Raw genomic sequence first — 7,444 nt, 5'->3', positions numbered from 1 at the left:
GAATGCCAAGCCGAGGCAAGGGGATCTGCTGGGGAAATGATTACCATCCTCTGGGCTCTGGCCAGGCTGCTGGAGATACACACCACAATGAACTCTGTGGGGAGATGACTAGCCATGCGGTGTTCTGGCCATACTGAGACTCTGATCGGGGAAAGAATGGCATTGGAAGCCTGTTGCTGAGGAAAGCTACAATGGTTCTGGCAACCACGATTTGCGAGAGATGACTCAGCAGGGGGAGGAAACACTGATACAGTACCGAGGTTCTGCTTCAAGGAAAGAAACCATGGATCTGGCATTGGGATTATCGATCTGGCATCGAACTCTAAGGAGAAGCCACTTCTGCTGGGAAGATACAGTCTGGCACTGTCAACTCCGCTGGGGATATCTAGTCTGGCACTGTCAACTCTACTGGGGAGTGTATGTCCTGAAACAAACGCTTGGGGAAGTACAGTGGTGAGAACCTGCTGGGGATTGAAGAATCCAACACTCTGATCAGCTCTGCAGGGATAAGACACCAGATTCGTCTGTTGGCGACTTCATTGAGGAAGATATTCACGATCATCTGCAGGGAATTTTAAGGGAATGCCCCGAGGGTATCTGTTCTGAATAGACGATCCAAAGCACTTAAAATTTACAGCAATTTTAAATGTTTATTAAGCATGTACCTGTAAAGCCCTTATGTGTCATGATGCAATGTTTATAAAAAATTCGGACGTCATTTTTGCAAACAAAACAGTAAAATGAAAATGAAAACAGAGATATACTGAATAACATGATTTTATTGATTGAATGGCCTCTGAATAGGCATTTACATTAGGAAGCAATCCCTGGAAAGAGGTAATCGCACAATAGATAAAAACAGAAATTAATCTAATGGCAATGTGAAATGGATTTCTATTGGGTTCTAATTCTGCTATGACTTGCTCGTCTTCAAGATCCTCCAGATAATCAGCCTTCTGAAAGAGTGATTGGACTGTTTCCTATCCTTCAAAAATTTCTAGTTATTGGCACGAGATGAGATTTAGAACTACTCAGAACGCAGTCATTCGCTTAATCCCTAACTTTTGCCTGGATCGCCCTTTTCGGGTTTTCAATCCACCGGGATACCCATTTTTGCCTAAGTTGCCTTTTCAGGTTTTCAACTTACCGGGTGTACGATCTTTTCATTTTTAATCCCTAATTTTTGCCCGAACCTTTTCATTTTCTTGGTTCGTCGGGATGCCCATTTTTTCCTGGACTACTCTTTTTACTGTCCAGCGGGTCTATTTTATGCGAAGTATTTTTTAACTGCGTCTGAGTTCACAGGGGAAGTGAAGTTTTCACCATCCATAGTTGCAAGCATTAAAGCCCCACCATCAAAAACCTTGGTGACGATATACGGTCCATCATAGTTAGGAGTCCACTTGCCCCTGCGATCTGTCTGAGGAGGAAGGATCCTTTTCAAAACTAAATCTCCGACTTGGAAACAACGAGGACGCACTTTCTGATCAAAGGCTCTCTTCATCCGACTCTGATACAACTGCCTATGACAAATGGCTGCCATTCGCTTCTCTTCGATAAGACTCAACTCATTGAACCTTGTCTGAATCCATTCAGCTTCGTCTAGCTTGACATCCAACAAGACTCTTAGAGAAGGAATCTCCACTTCAACAGGTAGGACTGCTTCCATACCATACACAAGGGAGTAAGGGGTTGCCCCGGTCGATGTACGTACTGAAGTGCGGTACCCATGCAAGGCGAAAGGTAGCATCTCATGCCAATCTCTGTACGTGACGACCAATCTTCTGCACAATCTTCTTTATGTTCTTATTTGCCGCCTCAACAGCGCCGTTCATCTTAGGGCGGTAAGGGGAAGAATTGTGGTGTTTTATTTTGAACTGCGTGCAGAGTTCAACAATCATCTTGTTGTTCTTCCGGAGAGAGCAGGTTTCTCAGATGTATATTTGATAGGATCCATCTTAGAAATCAATAAAGTGGTATGATTCAACATATACTGTCTTAGTCGGCGAGCAACCTAAGCCAAAGCATAGCAAGCTTTCTCGAGCTGGGAGTATCTTGTTTCACAGTCGGTACCTTGTGCTAAGGTAGTATATTGCATGCTCTTTTCGACCAGACTCGTCATGTTGCCCCAACACACACCCTATTGAATTTTCTAACACGGTCAAATACATGATTAGAGGTCTTCCTTCAACTGGTGGCATCGGATTTATAGGTTCTTGGAGATACTTCTTGATTTTGTCAAAAGCTTCTTGACATTCATCATTCCATATCCTCTCTTGATTTTTCCAGCGAAAACCTCTACATATTCACGTAACATCCGACTCAATCTTTCTTTGACACTGTTTTCCAAGCCTGCTCCTATTTTGACTTCTTTCTTGGCGTCTTCGGTGCCGAGATTAATCACTTCAACAGACTCTTGATGCGGTTGAATAACCCTTTCCTCTTGTTTCAATAACCTGGTAAGTTCTTCAGGGAGTTCACAATCTTCATCACGCTCTTTTTCAGCTTGAAAGATTGGATTTTCAAAGTCGAAGCGAGCCATAGCAGAACCGTTATCAATAGGATCCGGTGATGTGCATCTGCATGAGTGATGGTATGTGCTTATGAGTGTGAACAAGAAGTGAAAACTAAAACATTGCCATTTTTTATTTTGAAAAACTGCAAAAATAGAAAGACAGGGAACGAAATATTTGAATGCAAAAATACGTCCTTTATTTATGATAAAAAATGCAAGTGTCACATAGATGGGCCCTACAATGAGTCATTACGCCCTGGGCGGAACGTAAGACTTGGATATGCATGAATAAACAAAGAAAATTACTCTTCAAGAAGAGTGACTTGGATAATCTCCTCAGAAGACCAATTGTTGATGACTTCACCCGGGATCCTCGGACGCACCCAGTTGTCAATGTCACAATCACTATCCCCATCTTCTTCGTTGACTGCAGAGACTTGACCATACTGAATGATGCCAGCACTGGAGAAAGTGATCGGCCCCTGAAGTGTTGTAGAAGTCAGAGCTGGCTGATACCCAATCCCGAACTTATCTTCTTTCACTGGTAATTCCAACAGACGCCCCCAATCGGGAGCAACACCTGAATCCACCACGGCCCATGCCTGCTTAAAGGATGAGATAGAGGCACCCGCTTTAACCTCTTCCACCGGAGCTGCATCCTTGATTTGAACTGATTCAAAAGCCTGACACAGAGTCTCATGAATTTCACCTTCTACTTCTACATACTTGAACGTAGACAGGTTACTGACCAGGATGTCTTCCTCACCACAGACGGTGATAATTCGTCCGTTGACCGGAAACTTAATCTTCTGATGTAGAGTTGAAGAGACTGCCCCAGCATTATGGATCCAAGGACGACCCAGCAGGCAACTGTAGGAAGGACTGATATCCATCACGTAGAAGACAGTGTTAAAGGTTTGTGATCCAATCAGAATTGGCAATTCTACCTCTCCAAACACCGATCTCTTAGAACCATCGAAAGCTCTCACAATAAGATCTGAAGGTTTCAAGACCAAACCCTCTACTTCTAACTTCGACAGGGCTCTCTTGGATAGCACATTGAGAGAGGAGCCTGTATCCATCAGAACATGCGATAGCACGGTGTCTCTGCATTCCATCGAGATGTGCAGAGCCTTGTTATGATTGCGTCCGGCTGGTGTTAAGTCAGCATCAGTAAAACCTAACCCGTTGCTTGTATGCACATTGGCGACGATCCCTTCTAGTTGGTTTACCGAGATCTCTTGAGGTACATAAGCAGCATTAAGAACCTTCAGAAGTGCCTGTGTGCCTCCGAACACAATAGGAGTGAGAGAATGGATATCTTGGACGGAGTCTGAATCAACTGATCGACTACCTTGTAATCGCTTTTCTTTATGATTCTCAGAAGCTCGTCCACATCCTTCGCAAAAGTGGGCTCAGAACTTTCCTGGGGTGCAGAGGTACCCCCATTCACGACTTGCTTGCCTTTGGCTTTCACCGCAGCATCAACATTATCAGCTTGGGTAACCGGTGGTGAGAACAATCTACCACTCCTGGTGAATCGCCCGATTCCACCAACATTGTCCACTGCGGGACCTTCGACTTCAAGCTCAGGCTTCTGACCCTCTTCTACTTTCAGTGGCAGTTCCACCCTATGATCGTGGGTGTATACATTCCCCCCATAATGCCACAGAATGGCCCTTTCACTGGTGAAAGGTAGAGGACCAGGGGTTGTGATGGTCATAGTAGATCGTCGCACTGGTGGCACGGGTTGCGCTTCTGGCGCACGGATCTGATTAGTTGGGTAGAAAATAGTGATAGTAGCAACATCATAGTCATACTCAGAAATCTCATTCATTGAAATGCAAGCATCCGAAACATCGGAATCAAGTTCAATTACATCATTATGGATTACAGAAACCGTAGGAACAACATCTGCGAATTCATCAGTAGCATCTTCAAACTCTTCTTCCTCAACCCCTTCCACAGACTCTTGGACAGACAAATCTTCAACCTGGAGGATACCTTTGTCGAGCAAGGCCTGGATACCCTGCTGTAACTTCAAACAACCTCCGCCCTGAGTAGCACAATCCAAACAATCCTTCCCACAACCGGGGAAGACATCGGCCTTCAGCAAGCATCCTTTGATATCCAACAATGGAGTCTTCAACTTCAACACATCCTTAATGGGCTTGGCTTCTCCCTCTACCAAATTAACGTTCGCACCACCATGTTGGGGCATGGGATTGTTGACGACATTCGGAGCTGGTGCAAGGTCGATGGCCTTTGAATCTATGAGGTCCTGAACTACGTGCTTAAAAGCTTTGCAGTTCTCAATATTGTGGCCAGGTGCCCCTGAGTGGAAGCTACACCTAGCGTTGGCGTCGTAACCCACCGGAAGTCTACCAACAGGAGGAGCCAGAGTGCGCAATTGCACAAGTTGTAGTTGTTGAAGACTAGAAAGCAACTGAGCATACGACATTGGAAGGGTGTCGAAACGCCGGTCCATCGTCCTTTGCCTCTGTTGATAAGCGGGTCTGTTACCCGGTTGTTGCTGCTGTTGATACTGAGCTGGTTGACGTTGTGATTGTTGTTGTTGTAGTGGTGCTGCAGCTGGAATGGTCACAGCCGCAACATACGGTTGCTGATGATAATTCTGAAAATTATTCCTCCGGTTATCCCTGTTATGATAAGAAGATATGGCACTTGCATCCCCTTCTCTCCTCTTCTGTCCCTGAATGAACGGCTTCTTCACCCCTGATGAGGATCCAACTCCATTTTGGCTCTTATAGGTCTTTAGGTAATTCTCCACCCTTTCTCCGGTAGAGACCACATCAGCAAAGTCGGAAGCATTGCACCCCACCAGACGCTCCAGATAAGGTCCAGGCAGCGTATTCATGAACATGTTGGCCATTTCCTTTTCCAACATAGGAGACTGAACACGGGAAGCTGTATCCCTCCAGCGTTGAGCGTATTCCCTGAAGCACTCATTGCTTTTAAGAGACAGATTCTGAAGTTGAGTTCTGTCCGGAGCCATGTCTGCATTATACTGGTACTGCTTCACGAAAGCCTCCGCCAAATCCCTCCAGCAACGGATGTGGGCTCTGTCCAGCCTCATATACCATTCCAAGGATGCCCCAGCCAGGCTGTCCTGGAAGAAGTACATAAGTAGCTTCTCGTCGTTAGAGTATGCAACCATTTTACGGAAATAGGCTTGCACGTGAGTTTTGGGGCAAGAGCTGCCATTGTATTTGTCGAATATTGGGACCTTGAATTTCGGTGGCACTCGCACACCTGGGACCAGCCCCAAGTCAGCAACATCTACTCCCAGAAGATTCTGTCCTTCCACTGCTTTCAACCTCTCTTCCAATCTTTTAAACATGGGGTCCATGCCAAAGTCTTCCTGAAGCAAAGGGAACTGATCATCCTGACCATCCTGAATGGGTTGTTGATCTAGGTTGATACGCGGGATCGGGATAGGCCCTGGTCCATTGGGACCATTAGCCTCTCCAGCTGGAGGATCAGCCAACGTCTCCGGTTGAGTAATAGGGGGATCCCTTTGTACCAACAATCTAAGCTCCTGTTGTCCTTGAGCCACCCCTTGAACCAAATCCATGAATTGATTCATGCGAATCTTCATCTCGGTGAGCTCTGCTTGTAGGCTCTCCATTGCTCTCTGTTGATTCCTTCGGGTACCGTATCGATGAATGCCTGAGTCATCTATCCTGCTAGTGGGACACCAAACAAACTGAGAACACTGTGGCGGTACCTGTTATGCAAGACATGCGGATGACTATGCAAATGCAATGACATGTTTATCAATTCCAAAAGGTATTCTACCTCCTTGATTCCAGTCTCACATTTGATAAACAACGTAAGAAGAAAACCCCGACTAGAATCAAGAAGAAGATTTAAACCCCCTTGAAAAGGATAAACATGTGTTAAATGATATGAATGCAAATGATGTGATGATGTGAATGCAATGCAGTGGTATGTCAATCAGGATTGCTATATCTGCTTGAACATCTGTCAGGTTGCACTGTCTGGAGAGAAATTAAGAGCACACCAAACAAAGGTCATGGGATGGATCATGTTATCCTTAATATCAACCACCCATTTTGGCGGATTATGGTTTACACCTTATCAACACCCGAGTTTCATTGATATTAAGGATACCTGATCGGATCAACCATGAATCAAGGGTTTGTCGCAAGTCACGAGCATGGAGTTTAGGTTAAGAACCACCCAAAAGGAGTGTACTAAGGTTTAAACCTGCCAAACATGTTCTACAAAAAGGTTCCCATAGTCATAATCCCATCTTTCGGATATTATTAGAGGAACGACTACTCGTATTCCAACAATATTCTCAAGAGAGACTCTTATGAGTGTAGTATCGCGTAACAATCGTATCAAATCTTACATTTGAACGACTTTCGCACTACGTCCTACGAATAGGCCAAGATGGGTTAGGTAAACTAAGGTCCTTGGCTTCTTAGGTCTATATTGGAACAAGTAATGTCTAACCACAACTTACTTATGTGACATTATTGATCTCAACATGACCTCCACCAAGTGAATGGGCTTGCAAGTCAACTCGCTAAGGAATACTCCACACAAGTTGACAGGACTATGCCATTCTCCTATCTTAAGTGCACTCGAGTTCGGGTATAGAACTCATCTCACAAAGATCACCAAGCAGCCAGCCAACAGAAACAGATACAACAATGATATGTACACAATGTAATAAGGTAAAGCAGGTAAATAAATAACTGTACAAAAGCATGAACACCCAATAAACAAACAAACTACAAAAGCTAGGAGGGACTCGCTTAGGGAAGATGGACCAGCAAGAGGTCAACTTCTTAATGTCCCCAGTAGAGTCGCCAGCTGTCGCAACCTGAAAAATACAGTGTGCGAAAAAAACAACCGGCGAAAGGAAATGACAGAAGA

This window comes from Lathyrus oleraceus, chromosome 2 (assembly GCF_024323335.1).
Source record: "Lathyrus oleraceus cultivar Zhongwan6 chromosome 2, CAAS_Psat_ZW6_1.0, whole genome shotgun sequence".
Classification (NCBI taxonomy): domain Eukaryota; kingdom Viridiplantae; phylum Streptophyta; class Magnoliopsida; order Fabales; family Fabaceae; genus Lathyrus; species Lathyrus oleraceus.
The sequence above is the reverse complement of the archived record's forward strand: the minus strand, read 5'-3'. Positions refer to the sequence as shown.